The sequence below is a fragment of the Tachypleus tridentatus genome, chromosome 10, assembly GCF_004210375.1.
Source record: "Tachypleus tridentatus isolate NWPU-2018 chromosome 10, ASM421037v1, whole genome shotgun sequence".
NCBI classification, from domain to species: Eukaryota; Metazoa; Arthropoda; class Merostomata; order Xiphosura; family Limulidae; genus Tachypleus; species Tachypleus tridentatus.
In genome coordinates, this window is record NC_134834.1 from 24073691 (window position 1) to 24093807 (window position 20117).

The following is a 20117-nucleotide window of genomic DNA, read 5'->3' on the forward strand; positions in this document are numbered from 1 at the left end:
TAGCAGAAAATTCTCAAGACGGTCAATCCCACTATTCGTTGGTAAAAGAGTAGCCCAAGAGTTGGCGGTGATGACTAGCTGCCTTTCTTCTAGTCTTATATTACTAAATTAGGGACGGCTAGCGCAGATAGCCCTCGTGTAGCTTTGCGCGAAATTCAAAACAAACAAACAATACGTTATAGGATAGAGTTAAACTCAAGACAATATATGGACATTTTCCTGAAAAGGGCCGGAGTGCTGTGGGTTACTCTGGTCCAAAAGTACTACAACAACAACACAGCAGTAACTGACATGAAAGCTAGGGATGAAGGAAGAGGTCTTGAGCACCTGACCCTCCTGGTTATCTAAAATCCAACATACCCCAATACCCACAAAGAAGAAGCGAAGCGAAGGCTACAGTTAATGAAATAAGAAAAAGGTTTGGTACTAATTTATAAAGGACGTGTTTAAAAACGTAGGACTTAGAGCTATGTTCTAAACACCAGCCTTAGAGCTATGTTCTAAACAATGCTCTCCTTCACCAGCCTTAGAGCTATGTTCTAAACAATGCTCTCCTTCACCAGCCTTAGAGCTATGTTCTAAACAATGCTCTCCTTCCAGCCTTAGAGCTATGTTCTAAACAATGCTCTCCTTCACTGGCCTTAGAGCTATGTTCTAAACAATGCCTCCTTCACTGGCCTTAACAATGCTAAACAATCCTTTCACCAGCCTTAGAGCTATGTTCTAAACAATGCTCTCCTTCACCAGCCTTAGAGCTATGTTCTAAACAATGCTCTCCTTCACCAGCCTTAGAGCTATGTTCTAAACAATGCTCTTCTTCACCAGCCTTAGAGCTATCTTCTAAACAATGCTCTCCTTCACCAGCCTTAGAGCTATGTTCTAAACAATGCTCTCCTTCACCAGCCTTAGAGCTATGTTCTAAACAATGCTCTCCTTCACCGGCCTTAGATCTATGTTCTAAACAATGCTCTCCTTCACCAGCCTTAGAGCTATGTTCTAAACAATGCTCTCCTTCACCAGCCTTAGAGCTATGTTCTAAAGAATGGTCTCCTTCACCAGCCTTAGAGCTATGTTCTAAACAATGCTCTCCTTCATCAGCCTTAGAGCTATGTTCTAAACAATGCTTTCCTTCACCAGTGAGAGATTTGGGTTTCGGACACAGAAAAAAAAAGTTGCTTGCTTATTTATTTGTTTACTATAGAGCAAAACCACATTGGGCTATCCACTGTGTCCATCGCAGGGAACCAAACTCTGGATTTTAGCACTGTAAATCCGTAAAGTTATCGCTTTTCCATCGAGAGACAAACCACTTTTAATTAATTATAAAAGTAAACGGTGTCTTAATCTTCCTGTGATTTCTCTCTTTAAAATTTGGTAAGCAATTACATCTTACTAATTCGTCCTCTAATAGGATCAACGGTTTGCGCACTTTCACAACTCTAAAACCCAAAGAAGGACCCCCCCCCCCCACGGTAGGTAGACAGGCCACAAAGAGCTCATTGTGTTTATAATGAACAATTTAAATTATTGTTCACCTGTGGGTCACGGGTAAGTTTCCGGAATTACAATGCTAAAATCTGAGCTCAATTTCCCCAGTGGACAGATTATAGATAACCCATTCTGTAGCTCAGTGATAAAATAACACAAAAACAACAACAAACTGGTGCCAGATTTTACTTTGATTACTTCTACGATTGGCAAACATTTGTAGAAGTTTAGAAAACTGAGTGATACTTTACACACACATCTAGATAATTGTTATTTTTGTGTATTCCTCTGTGAAAAGGGGTTGGTGTTGGGTCTCAGTTCAGATAAAATAACTGTCGCTTCTCAAAGTGCTTAAACTACTGTTTCTGACATAACATGGATATTGGAAAAAGAGTAGAATTCGAATCCATTTTGGCGTTGAGTGAATAAACTTTTGACCGATGGATAGTAAAATCCATCCTACAAAACTGTCGCCTTGCCAAATGGATTTCAAGTACGAAATTTATTTTGATTTATTATTAACTAGTCGTGGTAATAGTTCTATTCTTCAGTTGGGTGTTTTGGTTAACGAACTACCAATTTTTCCAAAGTGCCAGTAAAAGACTCTAATCAGCCATCTTGCTATAGAGAGAATCACAGTTTTAACGTGTGGTTTCGCTTATTTTGAATTTCAGTCAAAGTCACACGAGGGCTATCTTCTCTAGTGATGCTTAATTTAGCGGTGAAAGACTAGACAGAGTGCACCTGGTCATAACTATCCACCGCTAACTCTTGTTTTAGACTTTTACCAACGAATGGTGGGATTGATTGTCACATATAACCTCCCCACGACTGAAAGGGTGAGCATGTTTGGTGTGAGAGGGATTCGAACCCTCATACTGCGAGCAGAGCACCATAACCACCTGGCTATGCTGGGCTCTCTGTTAAAGATACTGTTTAATTATGTGTTTTATGAGTTTGTTATTGAACGTTTTAAAAGCAAGCGAGGAAAAGTTATAAAACGTTCCAGTTTAAAACTCAGAGTGAAGCTAATCCATCCCATTCATTTTAACAGAAGTGTCACGAAAGGCACGAAAACATTGACGTTCTCTGTTATTTTAGTTTGTACTTTTTTGGTTAGCACATGTATTCAGTATTTGAACTTTAGGTCGGACGATAGGCACTTCACGACGAGACACAAGTTAACACCGTATTCCCAAAAGGACAAATGATTTGCGTCTACTACTCTCGAACGCAACACTTATTTAACCATTGAGTTGAGTAGAGCCAACACTTAAATACATAGTTTATAAAATATTAGAATTGCGTGTGCCCCGGCATGGTCAGGAGGGTAAAGACGTTCAACTCGTAATCTGAGAGTCGCGAGTTCGAATCCCCGTCGCATCAAACATGCTCGCCTTCCCAGCTATGGGGGCGTTATAATGTGACGGTCAATCCCACTATTCGTTGGTAAAAAAGTAGCCCAAGAGTTAGTGGTGAGTGGTGATGACTAGCTGCCTTCCTTCTAGTTTTACACTGCTAAATTAGGGACGGCTAGCACAGATAGCCCTTGTGTATCCTTGCGCGAAATTTAGAAAAAAACAGAAAGAATTGTATGCCTGTAATAATACTGACTGAAATATCAAAAATATAATATTTATTAATTATCAAGAAAAAATTTGTGTAATATTTGGATTCAACCGTTAACTGTCTCTATTTCTAAATCACAAAATACTTCTGCGTATTGGGACGATTGAATTAGAATCAGTAGCTTTCGGCGTCACCTGGTGGTTTGGTTATAGTAGAATACACAGTAAAGGTAACGGATGACTTGACACGACCGGTATCACCAAATAGAACCTACTTTACACTTTATTATATATTATAATAATATAATTATTTATATATTATACGATCTGCAAAATTCTCGTTCACCAGTTTCCAAGCTATGAATATTTCATTCGGTGTTGTTTCTTACTGAAAGAAATACACAGTTTCTGTGTCACACCTTACCACTGCTATTTTACACTGAAATAAAAGTATCGATTCGACTTCATAATTTTCTGCTCATGACAAAAATGTTATAGCAGTGAGTGGCTTCACGTGGTGCTATCTAATACTCAAATAAGTATGAACATTCTAGTTCTTGTCTTTCTTGAGGGTCGCGGGTTCGCATCCCCGTCGCGCCAAACATGCTCGCCCTTTTAGCCGTGGGGGCGTTATAATGTGACGGTCAATCCCACTATTCGTTGGTAAAAGAGTAGCAGAGTAGCCCAAGAGTTGGCGGTGGGTTCTGATGACTAGCTGCTTTCCCTCTAGTCATACACTGCTAAATTGGGAACAGGTAGCGCAGATAGTTCTCGTGTATCTTTGCGCGAAATTCAAAAACAAACAAACAAACTTGTCTTTCTACTTACTTCTCACACCAGTCTCTAAGCTGTACTGAGTTTAAAAAACATACAGAACTTACTTCATAATTTCCTAATAGATTCCTGACACCAGTCTACATAAGACTTCACATGGAGGTTGGTTGTCTCATTATAAAAGAAACATATAGGTCTTACTTCATAATTTTCTACATGCTGTTAACACCAACGATTTTAAAAAAAAATTAATGAGTGCTATTTTGCACAAGAGGCGATTTATTAATTTATGTAGAATTAACTCATACTTTATTAAAAACAAATTACGTCATGTTTTGGGAAGAAGTAACATTATTTATTATTCCTAAGCCTTAATTTCGTATTTACTATAAAAAATAAATATTAAACATTTTTATATAAAAAAGCATGGTTGAAAGTTTATGCGTTTGTAAAAAAACAAACTAAATTGTAATATTGTAACGGCAGGTTAAAAAAAAAGGACCTTTCTGCCTCATAAAGTCTGATCTACAACGTACACTTTTCACATTTGACAGCAAAAGTATTTTAATGACAAAAGCAGAAAAAAATATAATTCAGTGCTGTGCTCACAGTTAATCCGACTCCATTTTCTTTATTTTCGTGGCGGCACCTTTGTTCTTTGGAACTAGAGTAGTGACGAACAATGCACGCGCAACACTGGCATTGGCTAGAGTTCGCTAGACCAACAGATATGAAACGAATTTTTACTTACATTCTTCGATCGATATTAAAGCTCCTATAACTCAGGGTGCGCATTGCCCAATGAATCATATTTATCTTCATTCTCATGGTTAAACTTATTTTGTAGTCGCGAAAAAGTCTCAGAAGGAATATTTTACCAATCGTTTATGTTAATGAAATGGTAATTAATTTAATAAAAACAGCTTGGAGTAAATGAAAATAGCTTATTGTACCATCAAAACAGAACAGGACAATGAACGTTCAGTGATGTTTTTTAAAGGTTTCTTTAGACTCCTTGATAACTGGGGTAAAAACAGCGTAAAAATTACTTGTGGATAGCGAGTTAAACAATTATAAGGTCCAAACCTGTGAACGCAAAATTTTTCTTTGTCTTTAGAGGTATAGAGTGCTAAGTAACTTCATCACGATAACACAAAAAAACATTTTTCTTGTTGCTTATGATTGTTGTTTTTTTTTGCCAATTTATTGTAATATTGTCTTGCTGTAATTTAGCTTGTGTACTTGCGTTTTGTGCACACACGCAAAAAACAAGACAAAAAACAAAAAAAAAAACGGATGTTTTAAATATCAAGTAACTGGCACTTTAGCCACAAATAACCAACAAATAAATATAACTGTTAAATAGAAGAATCTTCATTTTCTCAGAAATAACAACCAAATACCCATGTCACTTTAACCAACAGTCTTCACTTGACCAGAAGCTATAACCAAACAACAGTGACATATTAAACAACAATCTTTATTTGACCAGAAGCGATAACCAAACAACAGTGACACATAAAGCATCAATATCCATTCAACCAGCGATGGCCAAACAACCGTAACACGTTAAACAACATTCTTTACTTGACCGGAAGTGACGACCAAATAACCGTAACACATTAAACATCAATTTTTATTTGATCAGAACTGACGACCAAATAATCATGACACATTAAACAATAATATTCATTCGACCAGCAGTGATGACCAAACAACCATGACTCATTATAAAATTTAACCAAAAATTACGACTTATTCATGACACATTACTAACAATCTCCATTTTGAACAGAAATTACAACCAAAATATTATTGGGACATTTTATAGAAATTTCTACTTTGGACAGAAATGAAAAACAAACAATCTTTACACATTAAACAAAACTCCTAATTTTGACTTAAAAATTACGTCTTAATGCCGTTGACACACTTTGTTTACTTTGAATATAGAAATCACAACCAACAATCTCCATTTTGATCACAAAAGACAACTACATACCCTGACACAAATACGAAACAATACTCTTCGTTTTCACCAGAAACAACAAGAAATATCACTGATGCATTAAAGAGGAATTCCCAGTCTGGCAAGTTATTATGACGAAATATTCTAAAACATTAAACAACTATCTTCACTTTGACCAGGAATGAGGATCAAACACACCTGTGACATTCAAAAACCAATCTTCACTTTGACCAGGAATGAGGATCAAACACACCTGTGTCATTCAAAAACCAATCTCCACTTTAACCAGGAATAAGGATCAAACACACCTGTGTCATTCAAAAACCAATCTCCACTTTAACCAGGAATAAGGATCAAACACACCTGTGTCATTCAAAAACCAATCTTCGCTTTGACCAGAAATGAGGATCAAACACACCTGTGACATTCAAAAACCAATCTTCACTTTGACCAGGAATGAGGATCAAACACACCTGTGACATTCAAAAACCAATCTTCACTTTGGCCAGGAATGAGGATCAAACACACCTGTGACATTCAAAAACCAATCTTCACTTTGACCAGGAATGAGGATCAAACACACCTGAGACATTCAAAAACCAATCTCCACTTTAACCAGGAATAAGAATCAAACACACCTGTGTCATTCAAAAACCAATCTTCGCTTTGACCAGGAATGAGGATCAAACACACCTGTGACATTCAAAAACCAATCTTCACTTTGACCAGGAATGAGGATCAAACACACCTGTGTCATTCAAAAACCAATCTTCGCTTTGACCAGGAATGAGGATCAAACACACCTGAGACATTCAAAAACCAATCTCCACTTTAACCAGGAATGAGGATCAAACACACCTGTGTCATTCAAAAACCAATCTTCACTTTGACCAGGAATGAGGATCAAACACACCTGAGACATTCAAAAACCAATCTCCACTTTAACCAGGAATAAGGATCAAACACACCTGTGTCATTCAAAAACCAATCTTCGCTTTGACCAGGAATGAGGATCAAACACACCTGTGACATTCAAAAACCAATCTCCACTTTAACCAGGAATAAGGATCAAACACACCTGTGTCATTCAAAAACCAATCTTCGCTTTGACCAGGAATGAGGATCAAACACACCTGAGACATTCAAAAACCAATCTCCACTTTAACCAGGAATGAGGATCAAACACACCTGTGTCATTCAAAAACCAATCTTCGCTTTGACCAGGAATAAGGATCAAACACACTTTTGACCAGGAATGAAGATCAAACACACCTGTGACATTCAAAAACCAATCTTCACTTTGACCAGGAATGAGGATCAAACACACCTGTGACATTCAAAAACCAATCTCCACTTTAACCAGGAATGAGGATCAAACACACCTGTGTCATTCAAAAACCAATCTTCGCTTTGACCAGGAATGAGGATCAAATACACCTGTGACATTCAAAAACCAATTTTAATTTTTATCAGAAATTATGACAAATCAGCCAAACACACATTAAATAAGTTTCTGTGAAGAAGCCCAAAGCTACACAATCTGTGCTCTGCTCACCACGAGCATTGAATAAAAACTTTCACTCTGATCAGAAATGCTGAGAAATATTCCTCACAAATTAAAATAAATCTTAATTGAAAATATTTTAAGTTGTAATTAAAGCTTTTATATGAACTTTTAAAAGTTAAATATGAAAGAAATATTTCAAACCATCAGATAATATTATTATATTAGAGTTACCTTAAATTACTGTGAATGAACAAATCACTTTTACGAGTCCCAGGATTGAACCGGAAGTTAATAACTCCATGAGTTGAAGGGTTAACCTTAAAGATATTTCTATGATGGTACACTTTTAATAAATCAAACTAAATGGCTATCACATACTTGAAAATGGATAATCCAGCTAAATGAACTGTATTTAAATGCCGATTAAAATACATAATAAGTAACTAAGGAAAGCAGATAGTATACATATGTATTAAGACTGGGGTATTAGTATTTTTAAAGAGGGAATATTCCTTTTACTTTTTATGAATTCGAAAATAAAGGAATACGATAAGTTTGGGACAGCAGAACCATCCATAAAGAGACATGCGACAGGTCATACTCTAACTGTATTAAGCAAAGTGTGTCATTTTTTAATAGGTGAGAAGCACGAACGCAAAGATGATTGTCGAAGACTGTTCATGTGGCCTAGACAACATTATAAACATAATCAAGAATGATCTTTGACTGGAACTAAGATCGACGGGGTGTGAATTCATCAATATAAATCTTCCATTTATCCACCTCGTTCAATCGTCTCATACCTCAAAAGCTGGAGAATAAAAAGAGTTTACAAGTCAAACCACCAGATGTAGCTTCTGTGAATGTTCCCAGCAACATTCGTTCACGCACTTTGGATTTATTATGCAAAATATGCAGACTTGCTTAATTTGGCAATGAGATTGCGCTGCAGAACAATTGTAAAAATGCATGGTTATCAGATAGAATATGACCGAACGTGGTAACATGAACTGTAACGACGCCTAAAGCTCCAAATTAGTCTTAATAAAACATAATCAATCTCTGTATTACGTTATAATTTAGTATGATCCAATGCATCTTTCGAACAAAGAAGACTGAAGTTGACACTAGGGTTAAGTGTCTATTCCTCTGAGGAAAAATGTTGTAGTTTATGCCCTCTTCCCGTGTCTCACCATTCCCTCTTGCAATTCATTGTATTCTGAGAATTTTATCGAACACATAAGATGTGGGAAGACTCTGGTTGCATTCACTTGAAAATTCTGGCATTTATAGAAATACCTTTATTTATGAACACCCTAAAGGACTTATTAGGCACAATATTAGGCATTGATCTCTTTTAATATGTTTGGAAAGCGAACTAATATATTTTCTCATAAGTTTGGTTTTCAAGAATTAGTGATGTGAATTTATCGATAATGATTTCCTTAAATATCCAATCTTAGTACGTTAAAACATAAAACGTCCAATCCTTAGGCATCTCTTGACAAGAGAACTTACGAGTCGGATGCCTTAACCCCTCTGGCCACGCCCGGGCCAGAAAGCAATGGAGAACAAAGGAAGAGGTAAAATTGCCCCTAATCTTCCCAAGTTGCAGCCAAACACCGATAAAGATACGGCAATTTCACAATAGAAATAAAATAAGAACAGTAACAGTCCGAATATTACAAATCATTTAGTATTAAGGAAAGTGAAGTATATTATAGCTCACATTTGTAACATAAAGTAAATAATTAAAAATAACAACAAAAGAGTTTAATATCTTATTCGCGTCATCCAATTAGTTATTTTTAACGTTAAATAAAAAAATAACAACAAAGTAACTGACTCGAAAGGGATTTGCTACTCAGGCAGCGCACCGCTCTAACATCAGCTCTATCATCATCAGTATAATTGGATAGGTTTGCCCGAGGCCAGTGAAATCAGTCAGCGCCACCTGCTGAATCATTCCTCCTGTTGGCTTGAAAAAAAAAATAAAGAAAAAGAGAAAGATTTAACAAAAATTTATTAATTATTTACAAATAAGATGAAGAGAAAGTTTCATTGATATATATCAGGTTCATAGAAAAAAACTTGTTTCTTTGTGTTGTCCATTTCTGTGACGTAATCAGATACGGCGGTTCTCAGTCAAATAGTATCTCTGTCTTACATCCTTGAGAAATAAGTTCAAGCTCTTTAAAGACGGTCGTGGCTAAGTGATTAGCGTGCTGGGTTGTGTATCCAAAATTCCATTGTTCGCGTCCCGTCACTACTCGCATATTTATGTTCCTGCATTTTAAAGGTTTTGTTTTCGTCGGTGCTGCCTTTGCCTCGGTCTAGGATAACATTAAGAATGACCTCCTTCACCCAAAAAAAGAGTAAAAAATTATTTAATAAATAAATAAATAAAACTAAACCTAATAACCTTTCACGAAAGGGGACGAAGAGGAACCACAACGTTCCTCAACACCCCAGTTGGAGAGAGAATTCTTACGATTTCTCTCTCTCTAAACTAAACCCCTGCTACGTTAGTTTGCGTTTGCGTTTGCACTTTAAAGTCGTGGATGCTTTTATATTAATGACAATGAGATCCCCAAGTTGGTAATGGGTGCTAGTGACTACTCGCTTTCCTTTAAAACAAGTAGTAACCAGTTACTAGTAGTGCTAGTAACCAGTTACCTTCTCTAAAAAAATAAAAAGGTAGCGATGGGTGCTACGAACAATGCGTCTTCCCTCAAAAGTTTGTTTGTTTTATAAAAGCAAAGCCACATTGGACTATCTGCTGAGTCCACCGAGGGGAATCGAGCCCTTGGTTTAAGTCTTATTTATCCGAAGACTTACCGCTGTACCAGCGAGAGATCTTCCTTTAAAGCAACTAATAAAGTTGGTGGTAGGTGCAAGTGACGTGTTGCCTTCCTCTAACACATTACACTCGAAATTTATATACAAACTAATAATAGAAGAAACACTATGACAATTGTACTGAAAAAACAAACAACGACACACAAACAGAACTGTAGCCTGAAAGAACAAATCAATATAATACAATCTTTAACTTGTGGCCTGGCATGGCCAAGTGTGTTAAGCGTCGTAATCTGAGGGTCGCGGGTTCGCATCCCAGTCGCACCAAACATTCTCTCTCCTTTCAGCCGTGGGGGCGTTATAATGTGAGAAACAAGCCAACTAATAGTTGGTAAAAGAGCAGCGGTAGATGGTGATGACTAGCTGCCTTCCCTCTAGTTTTACACTGCTAAATTAGGGACGACTAGCGCAGATAGCCCTCAAGTAGCTTTGCGCAAAATTCCAAACAAAACAAAATCCTTTCATAAAACTTCATTTTGTTAACTGTAGTGTTACCATGCTAGGGCACTGTAGTAGAGGTGATAATGTATTTATAGCGTTACAACGTGCAATTTTTAATAGGGCGCTAATTTATATCGGAGTTCAATATATTCGTGACGTATTTTTCTTTGTATAGTTTTACCAATTTATTTTAGTGTTCAACATTTATACCATTACAAAAACCACGTCTAATACAGGATCACGCCCAGATCCTGTCACGGTTTTCATCGTATCCTCTTTACTTTGAGAACCCTGCGAGATGACACCTGTATCACCTGTCAATAGCGTGCTGAGCTCTACAACAGATCATTGAGAAACCTCATATGCACCTCCTTCAGAAGTGCCTCCAGGTAGCAAGGACGGTTTCAATAATATATTTCAATGAACGCTATAAGGTTTTTTGGTGCGCTTTTAGTCAAGCATTGCCTATACTAAATCGAAAGTAAGGTAACTTTTAAACCCTGAAGAGGAAACTTTAGATACATTTTACTAGGCTAATGATGAACATTCACTTATAACTTGATACTGTATTAAAACTCACTTTATGTGAAATGAAAAAGTATTAGTCCTAAGAAAGAGTGTATGTGTTTTTTCTTAGCAAAGCCACATCGGGCTATCTGCTGTGTCCACCGAGGAGAATCGAACCCCAGATTTTAGCCTTGTAAATCCTTAGACTTATCGCTGTACCAACGGGGAACCTAAGAAAGATAAAAAATTACATGTGCTTTTTTGTAAAAATCGCTTTTATTGGCACTACATTAACAGAACTCTACTATTAAAAAACAAACAAACATATTAGTAGATTACAATTGGGTATAGGTGCCCGCAGGGGGATGACGGGAAGGGGCACTTACCCCCACCCACGTAAGATTAAAAATATAATTTTCTCTTTATTCATTCAGTATACATGAATGAATTTTTTATTAAATTCACAGTTTTACCCCGCTTTCCCCCGGAAAACTTTGCCCCTCTCTGGAAAATCTTCCGCGGACGCCCTTGTGATTGAGCTTACACAGTTCTTTTACTTAGCTTCTTCGGTTTCCTTATGCTATATTAAAGTTGACTTGACACGAAGTTTTGCATTAAAGTAATGATAGAAAGGTATCACTCAAATAAACAAGAATCGCGCTAAACTGTATTTATTTCTCCGAGGTTATTCGAAGTCGTACAGCCAATTCTGAGTCATTGATGTTTTCATTACCTGAATATGTTATAAATGATTGATTACTTCTGTTTCTCGAACAAAAAAATATGTTATTGTCTCTAGCGGAACAATGTTCTAATTGATTGTCTTACTGTTTGCGCGAACTAGTTCAGAAATGCAAGACGACTTTAAAAAACAACAACAATGAATATCTGGGATGAAAGGATCTGTAAACTTAAAGAAATTGATAAAATGGCTATAAGGGAAAGAGAAGTGAACGATCAAAGTTTTGGTTTCGGTTTGGTTTGAATTTCGCGCAAAGCTACACGAGGGCTATCTGCGCTAGCCATCCCTAATTTAGCAGTGTAAGACTAGAGGGAAGGCGGCTAGTCATCACCACCCACCGCCAACTCTTGGGCTACCCTTTTACCAACGAATAGTGGGATTGATCGTCACATTATAACGCCCCCACGGCTGAAAGGGCGAGCATGTTTAGTGTGACGGGGTCTCGAGCCCGCGATCCTCAGATTACGATTCGTGTGCCTTAACCACCTGGCCATGCCGGGCCGTCAACGTTTTGATGAAGGTCGTTTGACCTGAACGTTATCACATATTTCTGTTTATTTTGGTATTAATTTCCTTTTAATTCTAAGTACTGCGAAGGAATGAGGAAATATCGCTTCCTTATAGTTCTGAATTTGAAAAGTGGGATCCCGGGTTCAAATCCTGGTCGCACCAAACATACTCGCCTTTTCAACTGTGGGGTGTTATAATGTTACGGTCAATACCACTATTCGTTGGTAAAAGAGTAGTCCAAGAGTTGGCGGTTGGTGGTAATGACTAGCTGCCTTCCCTCTAGTCTTACACTGCTAAATTAGGACCGGCTAGCGCAGATAGCCCTCGTGTGGCTTTGCGCGAAATTCAAAAACAAATTTGAAAAGAGAAAATAATTGAAGAAACTTGGAAAGGATTAGTGTACTGTCTCGTGACTACCAATTAGAGAGAAAGTATCTTCGTTTCCCAATAGATGGCGTTACTTAAGTTGAATATAATCTATTAAGCCTCAACCTTAATTCAGCTCCTAGAACACTGCTGTTTTTTTTCCTGTCTCAACAGGCCTTATGGGTTCTGCTACTGGCTGAAAGGCCTCGCTAAAATTGGATATGGTAAATGCAGTGTGTTTAACATATTATTATTGATTTTCACTCATGGGTTTTTAATAATATTGTAGTCAAACAAGATTAATGCCTGAACATGACTAAACGAAGCATGTTTTTAGCAGAAGCTTCAGAAGTAACCTTACGCTGCAAGACTCATTGTATTGATAATTTGCTAAATTAGTCTAAACCAGGTTATATTTTTTGTTTGTTTGTTTCTTGAATTTCGTGCAAAGCTACACGAGGGCTATCTGCCCCAGCTGTCCCTAATTTAGCAGTGTAAGACTAGAAGGAAGGCAGCTAGTCATCACCAACCACCGCCTACTCTTGAGCTACTGTTTCACCATCTAATAGTAGGATTAACGGTCATATCATAAGGCCCCAAAAGCTGAATGGGTGAGTATGTTTGGTGCCATGGGGATTCGAAACGCGACCCTCGGATTGCGAGTCAAGCTCCCTAACCACTTGGCCATGCAGGGTGTCACCAGGTTACGAATCAAATAAAAAGGGCCTATTCTTGATCCATTGATGACATATCTTTTAATGGGGTTAATAATTAACGTTTGCTTCATTTGTGTTTTTCTATTTTAGTGCAAAGGTAACAATGATCTGTCTTCACTTTGCCCACCATGGAGGATTCAACCTCGGATTTTAGCGTTGTAAGCCCGTAACATTACCGTCGACTCACTCTGAAATTTCATTGGTGTCAGCTATTTTTTGCTTTGTACATTCGTAAACGTACCACTTAATAATTGGGAGACCTCACTGGGTGCGTTGCAAGTTCGTAACCTTACCGTTTGCTCATTTGGAAATTTCATTAGTGTCAACTGATGTGTACGTTATAAAGTCCATGAAGCCACCGCCGACTCACTGTGAAATTTCGTTGGTATCAACTGTTGTTGTATTGTAAATCCATAAACTTACCGTTGACTTACTGCGAGACTTCATTATTGTCACAAATGCCAGTTAATCGATATGTTCTAATGACCTGCATTATCTACTTATAAGTGATCACTAGTTCTTGTGTTCTGAAAAAACTTGAAAAACACACAGCGAAAATAAAGGAACAAATTCGGTATTTATAGTTAAAGCAGGATTTATAACTATCATGTATTTCTCATAGAGTAGATTCGACACTGGCCCTAATGGGGAATCAAATCATTTTGTCACATTATTACAGTTCGAGGGTCGCGGGTTCGAATCCCGGTCGCACCAAACATGCTCGCCCTTTCAGCCGAGGGGACGTTGGCGGTGGGTGGTGAAGACTAGCCGCCTTCCCTCTAGTCTTACACTGCTAAATTAGAGACAACTAGCGCAGATAGCCCTCGAGTAGCTTTGCGCGAAATTCAAAAACAAACACCATTAAAATGGACAGTTATAACTGGATCCAACCAAGTTATGTGTTCCACCACAAAATGCATATTATCCACCAACTCACCAGTTCTTATCGGATACAACCAGAACATGTGTTTCAACATGAAATGCATATTATCCATAGATTCTCGGATCAATTCATATTGGATCCAACTAAGTTGTGTGTTCCATCACGGAGTACATATTATCCACAGATTAAGTGAACACTAAAAATCAGATACAGCCATGTTATGTGTTTTATTTGTCCCGTTTGTTACTGAGTTCCATTACTGTTTGCTGTTGTTGTTTTTTTTATGGGGGGGGGGGGTGGTAGCAAATACATGTGTTAACAGCGTCAACTTTTTTTTTTATTCCAAACGCTAATAAATTTTCAAAAACTGTGGTAAGTTTCAGAGAATATTTTAAAATAATAAGTTTTACAACACATTTGTTATAAGTGTTGTTTGAATTTTTTTAACTCCATACTTGTTTATTAAGGATATGCAGAGTTTCAGTTGATGTTACATCTGTTGTTTTAATTACACGACGAGGATTTTAAAATTTGTTTTTTATTATTAAATATTAAAATAAGCTGACAAAGTGACACGAGAAAAAATACAAATAGGAAAGATATTTCTAATAAAAATATATATTCATTTGTTTTGAATTTTCCACAAAGCTACATGAGAGTTACGCGTGTCAGCCGTCCAGAATTTATCAGTGATAGATTAGAGAACAGTTAGTAACCATCGCCAACACTTGGGATCTTGGAATATTCTTTTACCAACGAATAATGGCATTGACCGTCACCTTCTCTCTCAATTAGAGACGTCTATATCCAAATTTTAGGGCCTCTCCATTGGCTATTTAACATATTTACTAAATATGTTAAATCTGAGGGTCGCGGGTTCGAATCCACGTCAAACGAAACATGCTAGCCCTTTTGGCCGTGGGGGCGTTATAATGTGACTGTCAATCCCACTATTCGTTGGTAAAAGAATAGTCCAAGAGTTGGCGATGGGTGGTGATGACTAGCTGCCTTCCCTCTAGTCTTACAATGCAAAATTAGGGATGGCTAGCGCAGATAGCCCTCGTGTAGGTTTGCGCGAAATTCACACAAATACAAAGTGTCGTTTATTTACCAAGTTTTATTCATTGAAATACGTCATAGCTTTGCGAGATTTTCCTGCAAATGTTATTCATAATTCAGGCGCTCGCTCCTTCAAGTTTGTGTTTGCAATAATTTGTTGATAACTTCCAGATAGTAACAGTTTGAGATGTGGAACTGAAAGTTTTAACTTTACAACGTAAAGATTAATACGTTGAAAAATTAATATTCTTGAAGAAATTATTAAAACGTTATTTGTAATATTTATCAACTCAAAAAGAAAATGGATGTGATGAGTACAATGGTGTAATCGTTCAGCCATTTTCGTCTTGAAATGTGAAACTTGTAAGACGGTGTGGTTGTGACGCCTTTCTTTTTGAACCCGATGTTGAAGCTACCCAAACAGAAGAAATGAAAACAAAAAACACTTGGCCAGATCTACTCGTTGTCATCATGACAAAGGGAAGAATTCTTGTCTCACAGTATTGGTGGAACTATAGAGTATTGGTGCCTCCCCATTCATCTTGCCCACTACGTGTCCACGCGCCCCGCGGACATCAGAGTTCTCCGGTTGGTAGCAGACAATCACGTGACAGTTGGATCACCGTCGCTCAGCCGCTGGGCTTACGGATAAGGGTCCTGCTCTTATAGCTAAGCCTAACCCTCCAGGGCAGCAGAAAACATTTAATTGTACTTGACTTTTAAGGAATCACGTGTATCAAACATGGGGCACTGAAGCTAAGTTTCAGTTTTATGAAAATCTCGTTACTGGCGTGAAAGTCCGAGAATATTTTATCTGCAGCTTGACAAACCTGTAATCGAGGTTGTGAGAAGGAATTTATGAGGTAAGTTAGAAGCTTAAACGTTGATGCAAATATTTTAACATATCAATAAAACAAAATATCATTTAACTTTAAGTGGTATGAAATTACTATTTTAGACACATGCAGTTAACTAGTAATTTAAAATTCATATTACACAAACGAACGTTTTTAAAACAATTATTACGCGTTATTACGTGTTTTGTCAGAAATGTTTGTAATCTACGTAATTAAGCACAAGTAACAGAAAAGAATCTTGCGTTTACCTATAAAGCATATCTCTCAAAATATATATACTTATGATTTTATTCAAAAAGCTCTTGAGACATGTATATGTGCATATATTATTTTAAAAAGTCAAATTATTATTATTTTACCTATGCTTTCTCCATTTTAGTAAAACCGTTTACGTAAAACGATATATTTTGAAATATAGAATTATTGATACAGTACAATTGTAACACAAATTATACAATGTGCTTTGTTTATTGTTATAAAAGACAAGTGAGTGTATTAAACATGTGTCTTCAACTTCGATTAAGCCAAAACATTAGGTATTGTTTCAAATGTTGTTCTAATATTATTAAAGTTATTTTGAACACTGGACGAGCTGTTTCTATAAGACAACTTACAAAAATAAGTAAACCAATAAAAAACATTTTACGATTTCGGACCTGTACATTACTCAGTTAAGCTCTTGCTATAATGACACCAATTAAGCAATTAAAGAGACCTTTGTTCAGAATTATTGCTACGTTAAAAATATGATTCTCGAACTAAGAATGCGTTTAATACCATCAAATCAAACATATTTTTTTCGTTTTATAGGGTGTCATAGAATATTGTATTTATTAATACTTATTGTGAAGTAACAGTTAACAGTAAGAGAAATATTATATGACTCAAGCAACAATTAAAATAACGTTTTTTTAAATTAAACAGTATAGGGTTTAAGTAACAATTAGAAATAACATTTCTTAACTCAAACAGTATAGAGTTCTGGTAATAATTAGAAATAACGTTTCTTAAAATAAACAGTATAGGGTTTAAGTAACAATTAGAAATAACATTTCTTAACTCAAACAGTATAGAGTTCTGGTAATAATTGGAAATAACGTTTCTTAAAATAAACAGTATAGGGTTTAAGTAACAATTAGAAATAACATTTCTTAACTCAAACAGTATAGAGTTCTGGTAATAATTAGAAATAACGTTTCTTAAATAAAACAGTATGAGGCTCAAATAACAATTAGAAAAAAAAATATATTAAATTAAACAATACAGGGTCCAAATAACAGTTAGATATAACAAACCTGTTGTAACTGTTATATTTAATTCAACATTCAACTAACAATTAGATATATAAACCCCTAAAGTATGTTTGTTTGTTTTGTTTTTGAATTTCGCGCAAAGCTACTCGAGGGTTATCTGTGCTAGCCGTCCCTAATTTAGCAGTGTAAGACTAGAGAGAAGACAGCTAGTCATCACCACCCACCGTCAACACTTGGGCTACACTTTTACCAACGAATAGTGGGATTGACCGTCACATTTATAACGCACCCACGGCTAAAAGGGCGAGCATGTTTGGCGCGACGGGGATGCGAACCCGCGACCTTCAGATTACGAGTCGCACGCCTTAACCCACCTGGCCATGCCGCCTCCCCCTCCTAATCCCTTAAAGTAAATTTCTTGAGTCTCTGATAAGTCATTGGTAAGTTTACAGAGACTTACAACACTCAAATTCAGGGATCGATTCCCCGCAGGAAACAGAGCATAGATAGTTTTTGTTTAGGTTAGTGCTAAAACAAATAATCCTTATTAAAAAGTAACATATTTTTTGTAGCTATGAGGTAGTTAACTTTTTTATTACAAGGCAGGAAACCTTCCAATTTCCAAGTATGTTGCCATCTTATATTACGAGTTAGGTATTTTCTGTATATTAGTAAAGTAATATTATTATTTCATGAAAGTGCTTTTGCTCCGTCAGGAATGTTGACCTTATAACCCTCACATATTTTAACATTGTTTACTCTCAGTCAGGTAACATTTTGTACGTTAGATAGTTTTTTTTATTACTTAAATATAACCCACTCTAACAAGTAACTTTTTTTTTGTTTACTACGACTTATTTAGCCTCGTCACTGCTGAGAAGGAAACTACTTTATTATGAATGAACAAGTTACCCGCTAAGACGTAAGACGTCTAGCAGACAGAATCAATGGTTAACCGGCCTTCAAAATGCCTAACTAAAACATACAAGAAGCATATAATGTAAATTTAATTTGTAACAGTTGTTTTATTTATATTCTTTGAAAGGTTTTTTTTTCACATCTTCTACATCGATACTGGAATTTCCACACATTTTCTCAAGAAGAACAAACAAACAGAAAGGTCCTTCTGATAACCTTATTGTGTGTTTCCACCAAGAAAGTGTTCAATGTATCTAATAAACATTTACATGACGTGATACCGTTACCTTGCAAAAGTAAGTCTTCGAATAAAGCCTTAAACAATGCCATCTTTGTGGGTGTATAAAACAATTTATTGTTAAAGTTATTAGAATATTTAACCCCATAATTACTGCTGTTACACGAAGATATTTGAATTTCAGGCGAGGCTAAATGGATAGCGTGCTGAACTGCAGATAAGAGGGTCCATGACTCGCATCCTATCACAGCAAAAGTAAAAAAAAAATGTCGCGTTCCGTACTTTGGGGACGTCGATAAGAGTTACAGTCAAATCTCACCATTGGATTACCGTTGGCAGTGAGTGATTATCTGTGTGGTATTACAACGTCAACCATACTCTTTATACAGCTAGTTCTAAAATTAAACAAACTGTAAACATTTCCAGGCTTTAGTTTTCTATAAAGAACCTATTATTAGATGCTTTAACTAATTACTATTGCCCTGTTTTTGCCTTTGTCTGAAGGGGTTTTTACACCGTTCTGTTTCTTGTCAAATATCTTGGTTCACGAGTAACTTTCTTATCGTTGAGCTTATATGTAAGTTTGACCTGCAGCATGTTAAGGCTTAGCTTTTTTCTTTCTTTCTTTTTTGAATTTCGCTCAAAGCTACACGAGGGGTATCTGCGCTAGCCGTCCCTAATTTAGTAGTGTAAGACTAGAGGAAAGGTAGCTAGTCATCAGCACCCATCACCAACTCTTGGGCTACTCTTTTACCAACGAATAGTGGGATTGATCGTCACATTATAACGCCTCCATGGCTGAAGGGACGAGCATGTGTGGTGCGACGGGGATTCGAACCCGCGAACCTCGGATTACGAGTCGAATGCCTTAACCCACCTGGCCATGCCGGGCGCGAAGGCTTAGCTAACTTGATGGTTAACATGGAGCACTTTACACATGTTTCAATATGAGGCCTGGCATGGCCAGGTAATAAGGACACTCTACTTGTAACTGAAAGTCCCCGGGTTCGAATCCCCGTCCTCAAACATGCATGTCGTTTCAACCGTGGGGTGTTATAATGACGCGGTCAGTCCCACTATTCGTTGGTAAAAGAGTATCCCAAGAGTTGGCGGTGGGTGCTGATGACTAGCTACCTTCCCTCTAGCCTTACACTGCTAAATTAGGGGCGGCCAGCGCAAATAGCCCTCGTTTAGGTTTGCACGAAATTCAAAAGAAAACAGACCCTCGTGTAGCTTTGCGCGAAATTAAGACAAACATAAAATAAACTTCAATGTGAAAGCTGTTATTCTCTTTCTCTACTTTATATACACTTGTTTGCTGGTCAAGTTCTGCAGTCATCCAGTCGTTGTGATGACTCTATCAGTCCTTCCTCTCGCCAGTTACTAGTATTTCAAGGTAAGCCATCAATGATATAAGATGCGTGACCAAAATTCGTTCAAACAAGAACAACAAAGTTTCCAT

The 20117-nt window shown here is 37.0% G+C and overlaps 1 protein-coding gene across 1 annotated transcript in view; it reads left to right on the top strand.

Moving 5' to 3' along the window:
- The window catches only part of LOC143228891 (LIM/homeobox protein Lhx2-like), a 106304-nt gene that overhangs the window by 17101 nt on the left and 69086 nt on the right, over positions 1-20117 (top strand). The window lies entirely within an intron of this gene.